The sequence below is a fragment of the Micrasema longulum genome, unplaced genomic scaffold (genome assembly GCF_059751315.1).
Source record: "Micrasema longulum isolate JH-2025_06_02 unplaced genomic scaffold, ASM5975131v1 h1tg001245l, whole genome shotgun sequence".
Classification (NCBI taxonomy): domain Eukaryota; kingdom Metazoa; phylum Arthropoda; class Insecta; order Trichoptera; family Brachycentridae; genus Micrasema; species Micrasema longulum.
Window position 1 is genome coordinate 42,234 of NW_028278432.1, and position 16,164 is coordinate 58,397.

A 16,164-nucleotide genomic window follows, 5' to 3' on the forward strand; every position below is an offset into this window, starting at 1 on the left:
ATTTGACTTTCTAAAGAGGTTTTTTTATTTCTGTTAAATATTTATATGACTCTGTCAATAAAACATTTAGTAAAATTATTTTTTATTTAAAATTTTCAAATTTTTACATACAATGTATTGTGTATACCTATAAAAATTATTATTATAATTAATCGTATTTATCATATGTCTTATTATAAAAAAATTCAACAATAAAAAAAACCAGCTTCCGCAAATATTTTTATTAAAAAGTGAATAAATTTGAAATTTGTGTTTTGAGAAGCCTTACCGCTCTGTGGGATTTAAAATATTTATCAAAACAAGTGAAATCTACATATTTTGTTATTTTCTGATTATGAATGTACATTGATTATGAAAAACATGTGATATTTTCCGTGTTTTCATACCGAAAAATATGTATTATTCTAATAAAACCTCAAAATGGAACCTTAATGCGCATTAAAAGCTCAGCTTCATTTTTACTATTTGTTCGACTACAATGAAAGCATCCACCCCTTTCCCGAAACTGTTCATAAAGACTTGAGTCTTTCTTCAGTTTCGCATTTCAATATCAATTTTTTTAAAACTAACTAAGCGAAAATTTAATATTTCTTTACAATCAAACCGCGAAAATAACAAAACAAATAAACTTTAAAAACTTTCATTGTACCCCTCACTGCAGTATTGTCAGTTTGTGATCAATCAAATACACTTGGTCAGCACAATCACCTTTTTCTTATTTCCGAGTATGATAGTGGAGGAATACAGTGTTAGTTCCAAATTGAGACCGCGGCCGCACGCTCCAGATCCCGCATCAGAAAGGAAGAAGAACGTAGTAATACAAACAAATCAATCAACGACACGAAACCCAAATACATATAGAAAACATTATAATAATTTGCCCTATACAACATGCACTCAAGCAACAGAAGAAAAACAATACGCATTTTTAACAAATCACAGGGGAACATCAAATTATCAAGACACTACCGGCAAAATCCTAACACAGATCCTAACATGATCCCTATCGAACTCAAGCGAAATTACTTTTCGTCATAGTACTGAATTTCTCGCAAAAACCATTTTCCCTATACCAACAGTAGAAACAATCCTATGCAAAGACCTTAATCGTCCTAACAATCTCTCAGACCTTAAAGCAGACGAAACGGGTCCTAGAGTATGATTGGCGCGTGGTTCTCTTGAGTTAGTCTACTATTTAGATTTGTAATTTACCATTTCCCTTTTATGGGACAAGGACAACACAAACGGACAAGAGTTTAGTTCAGACAACCAATGCTAGTACCCAAGTATGTATCCTTTTATCTTAAACTGATTTAGTACTCATGGTAGGCCTTTACCCAGTTCTTCCCATTTTTCTACCCATTTGCTCACAAAATGAAAAAATGCTTTAACGTTAGTTGGATTAACCAATAAGCTTGGATTCCACATCGGCCTCGTCACCTTTGTCAAGCCGTTCAGCATGTTTTCCCTTTCAGTATCTAAAATCGGGCAATGCCATAGGATATGTTCAGCCGTCTGACGGGGCTCCCCGCAAGTACATTCAGGATCTCTTACTAGTGCGAGGTCATATAATTTTGACCTAAACTCACCATGTAGAGACAACATCTGGACAACACAGTGATCCAAGTGATTTTTTTAAAGGCTTAGTCTTTTTCGTAGGTCCGGAAAAAATGTTTGCGTCCAGCGCCCCGTCAGAGATGCATCCCACCTAATTTGCCACTCGTCAATAGTTTTTTTCTGTTATTATTTTTGTCAATGGTTTTAATCTACTACTCTCTCGGAGTTGAACACTGATGTCTAAATATGTAACCAACTCACCTTCTTTAAGTTATTTCACCGCAACAGATTCCATTACCTCTAAGTCTGCCGGAAGTTCCCCGGCCAGGACAGGTAAAACGGCTGTGGACACAGTTCTCTAAGCACCCGTGGGTGCAATTAAAAGGGCTATTTGGCCACTCAGGAGGGTCCTGTAGACTCCACCAGAGGATGCGCAATGAGCCCAAACTTTAGCAGCATATGTTAATTGTGCGACATAAGTTCCTCGGTATATTAGTCGGACCCCATTACTTTTTATTCTTCACGTTGCTCGGCTCACTCTTCGTACTTTTATTTAAAGCGAAGACGCCTTTAAGGATATCATTTTGGCATGAACCAAAAACAATCTTTGGGTATCCAAAAGGACACCCAAGTACCTTACATCTTGGAAAAATCGTATTCCCCGCCCACCCATCCTGATTGTGGGTTTTCTTCCTCTGTCAGAGATACCCTTTACCATGAGTCCCATAGTCTTTTGCGGTGAGAATGTTAGTCTGTTCCTATTTCCCCATTCTAAAATTAGTTTGAGTGCCTCACACCTCCTAATTTCCTACTCCTTTCTACTGTCTCTTGACAAGAGAAAAAGAGCGTCGTCTGCGTAAGCCACCATATCGCTGCCTGCTGGAAAAGGTAAGCGCGGTAAGTCATCAAATAGTATGTTCCATAGTGATGGCCACAGGATAGAACCCTGTGGACAACCCATGGTCGTCGTTCTACACACGGTTATAGATCCGTGGACCACAGAGATGGATCAATCACTAAAGTAGCTCCAGATGATCTCGAAAAGTTCCTTCGGAAAACCTCTGGATTTTAATTTCGTCAATACCATCGGCCACCAGGCGTTGTCAAATGCACCAGAGATATCGAGGAATATCCCACAGGCAAATCTCGCCCGGCAATCATCTCTCCATTTGCTGGTACGGAGTATGGCATCATCCGTAGACCGGGCTCTAGTATAATCGTACTGCTTTGGAGAGGGAGCAGAGAGCCAGCCTTCCAACCTATTTCTAATGAGATTTTCAAGAACTTTGCAGAGAGCTGGGAGGAGCGTTATTGGCCTGTAAGCCTTGGGATCAGATTCTTTTTTATCGTTACCCTTCGGGATGATCCGCAGCAAACCTACTTTCCAAACTTTTGGGAATATCCATGCTTTTAGACAGAAACTCATCAGAGTTGTGAATTCACGCTTGGCAAAGTACCATACGTTTCTCACAATTTCTCCGTTAACTCTGTCAATACCAGGTGCCTTTTTTGGCCTGAGGGATTTTATGATTTTATCGATTTCACCCTCCGTGACAACAGACACCTCGATATCACTGGTACTAGGGTCAGCGATGCTGATTCTTCTGACCAGAGTGTGGTACGGAGAATCATTTACTTCACAGTCTTGTGGAATCAGTGAATCTAAAAGAGCCTTCAAGGTAGACTCGATAGTGGAGGTAGTTAAATTACCATCAATCACGTTGTTCAGAGTCATTCAAGTCAACAATCAAGTTGTTCAGTCAGTCAGAATCATTTGTTCGAGTAGTTAGGTTCGGTTAGTTCAGGTTCGATTTTTAATTAAAAAATACAATTTATAATAATTAAACCAAATAATAGTATAAAAATTAATGCCAAAGGTTAATGAATCTGAGTACTCACATAACCCAAATGACAAAACAATGTTTTGTTGATTTTTAATTAAAATTATGAAACAACCAAAAAAATTAATACTTGAACTTATGTATTACATTCACAAATATACATTAAAACTCCAATTATCCGGTCTAATCAGTGGCAGATTTTATTGCTTTCGAAGTAATATGTTGAATTGGAACAACATTAAAAACTCATTTACACATGTACATCAAAATTAATTGCACAATTAAATTTTAATTAAAAGGCTCGCCTTTATTTACCTCGGATGACTGGAGTTTGGGTAAACGGAGTTCTTTTGTATTTATTATAAATATGTAATAAGTATTTTTCTATAACTATCTATTTAAAGCAATTCTAGGGGGGGGAGAAGGATATGGCCACAGTTTTTAATAATATCGTTACTAGTTTTTCGTCACAGAAACAGTTTTAATTTATTTTTGAGAAACTGTTTCAGCAGCTGGTTATACCAGTTTTTAACCACGCTACGTGCGGTTCTTACCTGTATTTTTACATTTTTAAAACGGTTTTACAAACAATAATTCGTGAAACTGTAACTGCTACTGCTTCTTTAAAAAAAAAACCAAACGCCCGTCTCTAATACATTATGTTAGCAGGGTCACATAATCCGGTTGCCTCCCGAGAACTTTAACTAGACCTCCACAGCTGACAATGTGTAAGCAGTTCACGCACAAGAGTCAGACCTTTCAAAAAATATTGTGGGTGCTATTTAATCCTGATTTTATTTTTTTTGTATCCAGCCGGATGAAGAATACAGTTTCATGTGTGAAATAGAACTAGAAACACAGACGAGTGATTCGACTCGATTGCTGTTCTAAGGTAAGAGTTCTGAATAAGGGACTCGAGGGGAGATAAATTTGCCTCATCATGTAGTGGTTGACGCGTTTGCCTACGATTCTTAAGGTCTTTGGTTCGATTCTTGGCAGTTTAAATGTGAAACATTACTTTTAATGATATTTTATCTGGAGTATTTCATTGTTTCTACACTGGCACCTGAAGCGCAAGACAGATCACCTTACCTCCATGTAACAGATGATCGAATTATGTTGCATTTGGTTGATCAATGCAATACCATACGCACCACTGGGTGCGGAAGGGGAGATAATGATACTGATGGTGACATAATTCAGCGAGAGTTTGGACACGGAGTGATGAAAATAGTTTGTATTTTTTTTTATTAATTATGCCCATGAGAGCGTAAAATGGTAAGCCCTGTCAGAAGGAATTTCTCAGTTCTGTAACAGATTAAGCGCCCTCATTGCTAGAGAAGGTTAATTGCAAAATAGAAGAAAAAAACTGAGCTTCTTTTGAGCATTTAACGGCATTCATAGGGTGACCATTTTCCTTTTAAAATATATTTTCACTAATAATCGAATAAATCAAAAATGTTTTCCGTATTATTTTATATAATGAATCTTACTATATTTCAAACAATGAGACAGCTTGCCCACCACATACCGCACACCACACATTCTGATGTAAGTCTCCTTGGCGGTACCCGAAAATTGTTCGTTGCCGAACAAGAAAAGGGGCCTGAAGAAGCTCTTTGTAATCTGGTAGCCTTTGTACTGAAAGAAGGTAATCCAAAAGTATTTTATGTATACTTCGATAAATGAAAATAAAGAAGTAAGTGATTTTTTCACTGACTGGAGTTAAATCGATTGGCATGATCAATTTTTTTTAAGTCTTATATTTATTTTTGAAAGACACCATTTCTGTATATCCGACAGGACCTACGGGATTACGATTAGTAGCAGAAAGCTCCATCTGATATTCATAGATAGAAGAAAAGGAACAAAACCACCTAATGTATTCAGTAGATTGATTTAAATATCCGTAACAGCGCGAAGGACAATTACTCTAGTATCTTCTAGTAAAGTTTTGCTACTACGCTGTGCACGAAGGAATATTTTTAAATGCCAGTAATAACAACATACCATAGCGTTTTTAATTAAAAACTGAATAATTTTTGACAAGTCATTCATTTATCAAACGGTTCAAATTGCTATAATGGATCTTGAAATCCAAAAAATAGCATAACTAATTACCAGCTAGATAATTTATTGAGCGGATAATATGTTGGGATGAACTTTCCTTCTTTCTTTGGCTCGTCATTAAGTGGAATCCAAATCTTTGGGTATTAAAAACGCTATTAAGTAAAAAAAACATTAAAAAATGTTCTTTTTTATAAATGGTGTCACAGTACGAAGTAGGAAGTGTACAATGTGAAACGTGCACCATTTTTGTCTGTCAAATTCAAAAACGTCATGATCGACAAATGACATCTAAAAATATGGGAAATTAATAATCGAGCGCTATGCAGTTAAACCACGCATAAATATCGTGGTTATTACGAAAATTAACGTTTTGTTACGATTGTAATAAGATAATTGATGTCAGTTTTTGGTAGAAATAATGCACTATTGAAGATCTCAATGGATTTGTTAATAAACAGAACTGACGCATTCGGAAAGTTGAAACTGTCGATAAACCTATGCTAAATTAGAAACGCACATATTTGACAAATGGCATCTGAAGACATGGATAATTTATAATAGAGCGCCATACAGTTCAACAACAACTCAAATTGCGTCATATGGATGCTAACAATATGTGGTTTCAAAAAGACAGTACCACCTGCCACACAGCTAAATGAAACGATTGCTCCATTTCGATCTTTCTATTTATATATAATGTAGGTGCACATAATATGCATGTTCATTTTGCACCAACGCATGCGTATTGTCATACCTACCTTATTTATTGTTGACAATACATTGTATGCACTACATCTTGTGGTTACCTACCGTGTCATATGGGACTCGTTGCATAGTATTCATTCAATATGTACTAATTACATTTTTTAATTAAAATGCTTTATTCAGAATAAGGTTTTGACAATTACTTTACTCTCAAAAAAATATAATCAAAACATAACATTACTTAAGAAAAATATTTTTAAAATGGTTTCGAAAGTAGGTATAAACTATTTGTTTTTATTTTCTTTATAGTCAAACTTTTTACCTAGTTCTATCTATACACGTTTTAAATTACGTTTTAATTTACTGCTGGCAACAATTATTGTATGACTGTTTTTTTTTAGTTATTGAAAGTGAACATTAAATGCATCGCATTTATAAAGTAAAACAAGATTAAAAAAATACTTTTTACCCGTAACGGAGCTTATTATTCCATAGGATATGTTTTATATGTTTTAAAATAGATTTATAGTACCAAAAAGAATTTTATTTTTATAGACTTGTAAAGGCTTAGTCATTTAACTCAGGCATGGATGGTTCCGGGTTCGATTTCCGGTGAAAACACAAAAATCAAATGTAATTTTTCTCAAGCCTGGGTATTTTGTGCTGTAATTTACCACTGTTATTGAGCCTCTAGCCAGTTGTGATGCATAAAAAAAGATGGAACACCGCAGTATTGCTATAAATACAAATAAGTTGTCTTGACTTCTTTGTTTTCTTATCTTTTGTAGTTTTCTTCATTCTGTTTCAGTTATGTTTAGCAATTTTTAATTGAATTTTTATTCAATAAAGAATCGCTTAAAATAACTCATTAAACTTTAATTTTAAAATCCTGATTCAACGTAAATATTCTTATACTAAAGTTTTTTCAAATCTCGTGTATGAGACGTGAATGATTGAAAATTGATTAAATCCGTATTCATCGAAAAAATTCGCTCAGTGCATAGTCACCCCAGTTAAAGTTGGAAGCTTTACGGAGATCTAGTCGTATTAACGAAAGAATTGATGCTACTGACAGACACTGCAACGAACGAAATGAAAGGCTATTCCTTTACGGAACGTCGTCACCATTTTGTTAGCCTCTTTGAATTCGGAATGAGATCTGCGACCACCATTTTGTTTTCATTCCCGGGTTTTATACCTATGAGATATTTAAGTGAGGAATTTTTTGCACGTAAATCTTGGTAGGTATTACATAAAATACTTTTTTGCCTGTTTTTAACAGACGATGTTCTTTTGTGTACGAATTTAAGCAGTAAATTCATTATAAGCGCAAAGGTGTCGTCTTTTTTATCAAGTCCAAACGATTATTTCGAATTGTTTTATTTTTTCATATTAATTATTTTATTTACTGCCCGTGTCCGGGAGAATGAAGAAAAAAAAGCAGTGTAGTGTGAAAATTACCACCAAAACCCTAGACCAGTGTTTTCGACTCGATTGCTGCTCTTAGGTAAAAATCTCGAAACATAAAATTAAGTCGCGATAAATCTGCCTTCTAATTAAAAAGGTAAGCTTGTCCGCCTACCACGTTTGAGGTCATGGGTTCAACTCCTGGCAGAATGGACATCAAAATGATTTCAATTTTCAATGTATATTTTAAGGTGTAAGTGGCTCTATGTGGGTTATTTACAGTGAGTTACCATATTTATAGAGAAACCAATGAAGAATACCTGTTTCATATATTTTTATTAATAGGAAAAAATATTTCATGATTTTAGGTAAAGTATTTTTTATTTATTAACAAGATTGATACTATTTAAACATTGTATTTTGTTCTTGCTCTCCTTTTTTTTAATACTATTTAAACACTATTGCAACGAAGTATAATATTTCATAAATTAATTTATGTATTGATTTACAGTTTAAAACACCTTAAACAAAATTATAACAGCAGTGAAAAAAATATATATAAAAAAACACTTTTTTTTTTTTAAAGATATCAGTAAAGTATATTATATAAATAGAAAGTACAAATTAACATAAAAATAAAGCCTTCGTTAAAAATAAAAATAACTATTTATTTAGCAAAAAGGCAAATTAGACTAAATAAGAAGACGAAGAAAATAATACAGCTTAAGTTTAAAAAAAGTTCGAAAGTTTTATTACAAAATGTTATGAAAAAAAAACTTTGGTTCGCAATGAATATCGCCTTTAGCTGCAATTACAGCCTTTGCAGTACACGTCATGGCTTGCTCTCAGTTCACAATTTTTAATTGAGTTTTAGCATAGGAGAGTAATGTCATACCTGGACGAAGGTTTTGATAACCTGCTGCTTGGTTGTTATCACTATTTTGGCAATCATTATCTTTATGGGTTACTACATGTCTCCAATGGGCTCCATGTCAAGAGGATTTCCTAGTCAAGGTAACACCTACACTTTTTTTAGCCATAAGTGCAGTAACAGTACTGGCTTTGTGTGAGGGTGCGAAATCATGCATAAACACTTACTTTTTAGTCAATGAAATCAAAGCTGTTTTGCAACACTAAAACTGAAACAATCCGGCATCGTACCCCATAGTCAGAAGCCATTCTTCTTGTCGAGGGGCCAAGTGCTATGCGGATGGGTGAGATTTTGCGAGAAAGGATTGCGAAGCGAGTTTAAGGATCCCATTAGATAATTTGAAACGTCCTACCTCTCGGATTAATCCTGGCCAGTTGACTAGAGAGCAAAAACCGTTTACGTGAAAATTTATAAAATGGTAAAATAGAAACATGTGAAGAACTGAAGAAAACTGTGATAACTTTAGCAAAATTGAACATTTGAGCACATTTAGAGGACTGCAATCCGTAGATGCAATGTAACCACTTCCTGGACATATAAGCAGTAAAATGTGAAACCTAGTTATATAAAAAAGTGTTGGTAACATCGACGCAACCTCCTTGTTAGGGTGGCTGAGAATTTTAGTCAAGAGGGGGTGTGATTACCGGCGTTTGATGTGATTTGCATGCACTTTCATCGGAGTGACATCAGCAAAATACATAAAGAAATGAATGAATCAGCAAAAAGTACCCCTCCCACTTATCTATAACTGGCTGGAAAATCTAAAGTGAGGAAATGAGATTGATTGTACTTAGTTACTTCAGTATTTTGCTTTTAAAAAAGCTGAAAATATCACATTCAGAAAAGCTATAGAAATAAATATTTCAACAGATTTGAAAAATCTTTTAAAACAATAGTACATGGAAGTCTAGGTCATGTCTAGACCTATTTACTTTCTTTTCATATTTTTTTCTCTTTTCCAATTGAATACTAGTATAGATTTAAAGTTATTTATATGCAAATATTGTTATTTCATTTTCGTTAATCTTTGGTTTTTTTTATTAAAAAATAATTTTTACTGAAAACTCTTTGAAACTTAAATGATATAAACAATGTTGAAAAAAATAGCCATTTGGCAATAATCCCGCAAATTTTCAACTAAAATTATTTACAAAAAGTAAAATAAATAAATATCAAGTTCATTTTAAAGCTAAAACCTGAACTGATATGGGTGAGATTCATTCGAAATTTTCACATAATAAGCGGTTCCATGAAAAAAAAAAAAATTTTATACTTCTTCTTGTATCCAATTCATTCAATCAATATTTTTTTTAATCAAAAAACTTCACATCATATAAATCGACCGTGAAAGCACTCTATTCACAAATCCGAAAATCGTTTTAAATACCTACGATCTTTTTATGGGTTTTGCTTATACTTGAAACAATATTTTGTGTTAAAATCGAATAATTTTTAGCAATTTTAATCCATGCATCGCTTTGAATTAGTTTAATTCTGGTGCTTTCATTGTCCTTTTTACTGTCAGTCTAGTGATTTGTATTTATTAACCATTTGCAATTACACAAATAGTAGCGAAAATTTTAATTTTATTGAATGGTTTATAAGTAATACAAATATAAATGTATTTTCAAAAGAACATTAAATTAAACATAAGCAACAAAATATACAAACACATAAAAATAATTTTAGAGAAACAAGATATCGCCTTGTCGGTGTAAGTACGAATTATCTGTCAAAAAGTGAGCTAATTATGTCCCTATTAAATATTCATTTATTTATTCACCAGCATTAATGAATGCTTCAGCTCTCTTATTTCATGAAAATCAACAGATATAAGAATTTAAGAAATACGCTCGTTTAAATATGGGCAGAATTGTGAATATTACTCATTGCATAAAATGTCTTCATAAACCTTGTTAACTGGTTAAAGTGAACAAAAAGGTTGTTATTATGATAAAATTAAGTTTAAAAAATACATATTTTTTAAAACCAGTCAATGACAGGTAATAAGACTTGTTAATGCCTATACTTCCGAACCTTATCTTAAATGTTCTCCATTTCTGTTGTTAATCTCAATGCCTTCATAGGGGACTAATTCCAGCCCTTGTCAAGAAAAATTTGGCCAAAAAAATAATTTTTAATGTTTTTTTTCCTCTTCGTCTAATTTTCCTTCCAGGTAATCCACTCTCTTTATCAATTTTAGTTTATTTTTATGTTTTTTTTTATTCTCGTTTTCTTTTCCTTCGTGTTCTATCACGCATTTGCTAAGCGTTTCATTCTGTTTGCTGACAAATTTGATGACCTAAAGAATAGTTGTGTATTAGCTGGTGACCTGACTTATTTGCTGATGGATTATTTCAAAACTTTTACTTGGCCGATTTACTGTCTGAAGGGCAGATAGCGCGTTTGCCAACTCCAAGTTAGCCGAGAAGGGTGAGGCGGCTGCAGCTGGTGATGCTAGAGAAGGTTCAGAAGTCTTTAATTTTGAGTCCTCTTTTGGGGCCATTTTTAATGAAGGTAGGTTTTTTGGGAATTCACTATTTCCTTCAGCACAGTTCAGTATAAAAATAAACAAAAACTATTTTTAGTATTAAAAATTACTGTTTTGCACTATTTAGATAAAAAAATATGTATATTTTAACACTTAAATGGCTAAATTCTTGATTTGTTTGAAGGAGTAAATTTTTGACGTTTGTAATTTTGACAGTTGATTTTACTCTGATTGTATACTGATGTAGTTTGCGAAATAATTCTACATTATAATACGCAAAATATTAAATTTAATGTTACTCAGGGCATAGTCTAATAAATCAATTGTGTGAAATGTGTCCTTGTTACATTGCCGAACAGAAAAATAATTATATGTGAATTATAGAAATAAATCATAAGTGATGTAATTTCCTTTCACATTTTAGATCCCGATAATGCTCTCATGTCGCGAAGTGTCGTTTTTCTAAAATAATTCTTAAGAAAAAGGCGCAGGTCACCTACTCCTTTATGTATCCTGGCTTAGTTCCTTAAGCCAAGGATAAAAAAGGCTTCCTTCTTTCCCAAACACCGCAAAGCACTTTCTTTAGTTTTTCTAAACTTTTCCATTCGAATCCGATTTCTAGAACGACTGAAACAAACGCATCTATTGGGAAAGAAGCACAATGAGCGTAAGAAATTATTTGTATGAAAAACTTGAAACAATATATTGATTGTTTTAGTGAATAGTGCAATATTAATTGCCTCTTCAATTTAATATTGACAAATGTAAAATTATGTTTTTCTATAGACGATAAAAAACCTTCGCAATTTAAATACAAACCAAAAAATCCCTTTAAATGGTTTCTTCAGTAAAGTATCTTTGTATTTTTATAGATAGTAAACACAAGATTAAAAACAAATTTTATTTTATTTTTATTTTATTTTATTTTATTTAGAAAACATACAGTCATACAAAATAAGTACTAAAAACAACAATTTTTTAACATAAAAAGACCAATTAAGTTTTCATAAATTAAAAAGATATAAACATTAAATGTGACAAAAAATAAAAAATAAATAAGAATTTTAAGTGAAAAAAGGATAATTGTTGACATTTGCGTTTTCCATGGAGGTAATAAATTAAAATAAATAAAAATACCGAATGCACACTCCGAGCCATCCACGCACACACATGAACGCACATATAAAACATACACAAACATATACATTACATGCGGCACATATACATAGCATAAACCACTCAAGATGTACATTCAGCAACTATCCCAAATAATCGACCCCATGAAGAAATTTTCTGTACAAATGCAACGTGCAGTTAAAAATGTCTACATCAGTACTGAGTCCGTTATAATTTCTACAGGTACGTCTAATGAATGAATTCGAGGTATAATTGTTTTTACAAGTTGGTACATAAAAAAGGGAATTTAATCTAGTATAGCAAAGAGGACAACGGAAACCAATATTTTGTAAAAGATACGGCGAATCAACTATGTTATTGAGATTTTTGAAAAGAAAAATTAAATCATATCTAAGGCGCCTTTTTTGTAGTGATTCTATATTAAAATTGATCAAAGATGCGCCGTAATCATTTTCAATGTTACCAAAACGATATTCCAGGCTCCTTATAAATTTCTTTTGAATGTTTTCAATTTGATTAATATATACATTATATTGAGGGGACCATACTAATGAAGCGAATTCGAAAATCTCTCAAACTTCATGGTTATCAATAAAATCACGCAGGACTTCAAAAATATTAATGACATCATAAAAAGTTTGAAAAGTGGAAGATTGTTTCTAGCCTTTGCCTAGAATGTGAAATAATTCAATTATATAAACATATTTACAGCAATAAAGGCTTCAGCTCTGTAACTTCATCAAAATCAACAGGTTGAGGAATTAAAGAAACATGGATTTTCAAACATTGGCAGATTGGTGAATGTTACACGGTGCGTGAAGTGACCACTTTAACCATTACAAGGCCTGTAAATGCCTAGACTCACATATTTTCTTATCTTAAATGTTTTCCATCTCTATGGTAATTTGTTTATCTAATAGCTCCCTAGAAGATAAATTAAAGCATTTTGTCTATAAACGTATTATGCAAAATGGTGACTGTAATACTGAGTATGAAATGGTTACTTAAAACAGCTAATGATATGTAATTTAATAGTTATTATAATTTTAATAACACCTTTTTGAAAAAAAAAACACCTCAAAGATCATAATCCCTGTAAATGCGTACCTTTTCATATTTTCTTCTCGCAACATACTAAGATCATAATAACTCCCTGGGGAGGAAATCCAGCCTGTCTTCAAACATTTGGACCATCGAATGTTAAGGATCTGGGCGTTAGGTTTGTGAGCATTCTGACATTTCATGAACACATAGAGACAATCAATGGTAATGCATTGAAGATGTTAAGATTTGTTCTGCGTACTGCCAGGGTTTTCGAAAATACCCGCGTACTGAGAACTCTTTACAACTCCTTGGTGCGAAGTAGACTCGTGAGTGGCTCGATGATTTGGGGGCCACATGAGTTGAAGTACTCTCTTATGATAGAGAAAATCCAAAAGAAGTTTCTGAGATATCTCTACATGAGAGAGTGCGGGTATTATCCTTGGCTTTACCCGACCGAGTTTCTCCAGGGTATGCTTGGCTATAACAGTTTAGAGACTAGAAGGAATGTGTATTTGATTACACATTTTTATCGATTGTTGCGCGGTTTTATCGATAATTCTGAAATAATGATGAGCATTGGTTTGTATTTTCCTGATAATTACCTAAGACAGCGTCAGCATAGATTGTTTTATATTCCGATATTCAGGACCAACTTGCCTATGATTATGCCTGTTGAAAGGGCTACCGCTATGCTGAACACCATCGCTCTGGATATTGATCTGTTCCATGTATCCGAAGGGGTTTTCCGGAGCAGGATTCTCCTACTACTTTGACATGAGTCTCTTTCGTGTATTTTTTTTTCTTTTTTATAATATGAAAGTATTAAATATATTTTTGTAATGTATATGTTATATTTTAAATAAATAAATTGAATTGAATTGAATTGAATTTAATTGAAAACACTGTTTTTTTTTTCCATAACCGAGAAACTGTTAATTACTCTAATTGTTTTTTTAAAAAACTTATATTTACTCCTGTTTCATACGTAAAACACTATTATTTCTGCAAAAAAGGGATAAATAAATAAAATGTGTTTGGTGAAATGGATTTTTATGTGACGGTTTATTGATTTTGGCATGTATTTGCTTAACTTATAATATTAAACGTACATCTTTCTGTATAGCACATTTCCAAATTCGGTAAATAATTAATGTTCATGTCACTAGTATGTGGTGATGTTATCTCTTTATACTCATTAAAAATTAAACCCCATCCATATTCCGTGTCGAATTTGAAATATGGTGGTAATTCATCATTTTCAATTGTTGGTTGAAAGACAGGCCAAAGTATGCGGTTGTATGACAATGATTGGCGTCCACGATCATTAACCGCCCCTAATGATTATTTTACCATATAGAAAGTGTATTTAATTTACTTTGAATCTGAAAATCGACCGCAACTCACGTTTTATTTTCTATTTCTATATATTTGTTGGGAAAAAACTGTTCAACATAATGGTTCATAAGAGTCAAATTGATAATAAAATGATTATCATTAGATTTCTGATCAGTAATTTTTTGAGTTTGTCAAAATGTCTGTAAAACTGGATTAAAACCTTTTTTTTTAGCATTTTTTTTCACAAAAATGAACTGTTCAAATAATAACGGTGAAAGTCGAAATAAAAAAGTCCAGGCGAATAAGGTATATTTTTGGTCTTGGGAAATATAAGCACATTTCTGATTATCGAAGGTATGGTAAGGAATGGCTCAAAATTAGACAGCGGAGAGACTATCACTTCCTCTCACTTCTGTTCAATGTACATAGTTCTAACGCTCCTATATACCTCCTTGAAAATTATTAATTATCAGTTCATGGTTTACCTCTTCGTTCTATTTCTCAAAGCACCGTCTTCTTACCCATCCACAATTCCTTTTTCTTCTCTAACTCATATATTGTCCATGCGGCTCAACTCTGGAATCATCTCCCATCCACTATCAGAGATGTTACTACAGTATCTCTGTTTAAATTACGTCTGAATAAACATCTCCTTTCTCTTCCTTAATCTCTCCTCCTTTCCTTTTTTCTATTTAATCCTTTTTCCCATCGAGTAATAGTGTTGATTTAAGGTAATTTATAAACAAATACGTTTATTTCTATTTTTATATTTCTTTATCTTTTTAATTGTTTTTCTATCGAATATGTTCTGTGACTCGAATTATAAAAATAAAACTTTTATTTTACAGGTTGGTTGGAAGAAATTGCCATTTGGCAATAAGCCCGTCAATGTACAAATAACATTATGTACAAAAACTTAAATAAATAAAAAATAAAATAAACGTCATTATATTAACAAAGGAATATTTCTCTTTGATGAAATGAACAATGAAAATAAAAAGTGCAGTCAGGAATACAACATATTTAAGAAAGAAGTAAAAAGTGAAATTATAAATGTTTTTTATGTACCACTGATTGAAAATACAGTTTTTTTTTTGTAATTTATGCAATTTTAAAAATATTTACTAATTAAAAATAAAATAAACAATTTTTGCAAGACGTCACTCTCCATTATGTACACAAAAATTGTTTTTTTTTTACGTAATAGAAAACATTAATGTAAATAGATGTAATAAATTATATAAAATTTGTATTTAGTTGTAACATACTTGTATTTTTTATCTTAATAAACTAATAAATAGTATCGTAAAATTGTATTATAAAAAAATCCATGCGTGTTTTAAATGGCACAAACCGTTTTCGAGATATTGGAGTTGAAGAAGATTAAAAATCCATTATCGTATCATTTTGGCCTAATTTACTGATTTTTGTATTTTTTTATCCTGTTTTTCCCCAACTTCTTATTTTGAATAAATTTTTATCAGTGTTAAAGTCTTATGTATGTTCAGTGTCCGGACGGGTACAATAACGTAATTGACGCTGTTAGTGATATTATAAATATTTTTTGAAGGATAATTTCATAAATAAAAAACAGACGACGATAAAAATAAATAAAAGCTTAATAAAGAATCATAATATTGATAAAA